Genomic DNA, 1,256 nt, shown 5'->3' with positions numbered 1-1,256 from the left:
TATATATATATATATATATATATATATATATATATATATATGTATATATGTATATATCTGCAAATAATATGTGACACTTATTCGGTAGCCATGATAAAGCTCCGAGTTTCAGATGTCGGGGCAGAAACCCACACTGTGATTATCTCTTCAGTTATCTGGCCATCGAAAAATGCTATGAAAATGACCATTAAACAACGGGAAATTACACACACAAACACATATATACACACATATATGTATACATATATATATCACATAAAATATGTATATACAATAATTATGTAATATATATATATATATATATATATATATATATATATCATCGTTTAATGTCTGCTTTCCATGCTAGCATGGGTTGGACTATATATATATGTATATATATATATATATATATATATGTATGTATGATAGGGTGGTCATGGCTGGAATGCCTTTGATCATAGGTCTATTCAGTCAAGGTCGATATGTTACCAGAAGAAACAAAAACCACGGCAGCATGAAGCAGCAGTAGCAGCAGCAGCAACAGTAGTAGAACAACTACAGCAATAACAACAACAACAACAACAACAACAACAACAACAATAACAACAACAGCAGTAGCAGCGGCAGATATGGGAAAACCTAACCCCCAGACACAAACTGAGGACCATGTCAAGTTTCGATATAACAAATCAAATTATCAACAATCACATGAACTTGGGGTGGTGTACCAAAGTTTTGGTATGAAAACACTGTAAAGGTATAATAATGGAATTGAGCCCCAACCTGGTCTCACACCTTTTTTTTATGGAATTTTCTAGAGATACATTGGAGCTGGTGTAGATTAATGATTATGTTGGGGAAAAATTGTGAAAGTTTACTTTTATTATTTTGTTGGGGGGTTTGAATAGTTCCTCTGCTCCCAATATTTATATGTATGCATTGCGTGTTCACAGTTTTTTTCTGTATTTGATTGAGAAACCAGTGGTCTACCGTTGAGTTAAATGTTTTTAAGAGATAAATTTTGAAAAGCTGCATTCCCTCGCTTTCGGTAAATATGTTACTTATGTGTGGTAGTTTTTTTTACTTATTTAGTCCCTCGATAGCGTGAGGCATTAATACACAGTTAATGCCCTTTATATATAATTAAATATATCTATGAAGAAACGATGAATTTTTTCATTACGAAACTTTTCGTTATTTTTTCATTATGAGGTTTTTTCACGCTGACTACTTGATAAATTCTTATAAAGAATTTATCCTATATTATATTATAT

At 31.4% G+C, this 1,256-nt stretch overlaps 1 protein-coding gene across 1 annotated transcript in view; it reads right to left on the bottom strand.

Moving 5' to 3' along the window:
- LOC106874991 (uncharacterized) overlaps nt 1-1,256 on the bottom strand; it is a 56,803-nt gene that overhangs the window by 33,832 nt on the left and 21,715 nt on the right. The window lies entirely within an intron of this gene.

Source organism: Octopus bimaculoides, chromosome 30, assembly GCF_001194135.2.
Source record: "Octopus bimaculoides isolate UCB-OBI-ISO-001 chromosome 30, ASM119413v2, whole genome shotgun sequence".
Classification (NCBI taxonomy): domain Eukaryota; kingdom Metazoa; phylum Mollusca; class Cephalopoda; order Octopoda; family Octopodidae; genus Octopus; species Octopus bimaculoides.
Note: the sequence above shows the minus strand (reverse complement) of the source record. Positions and strands in the feature narration are given on the sequence as shown.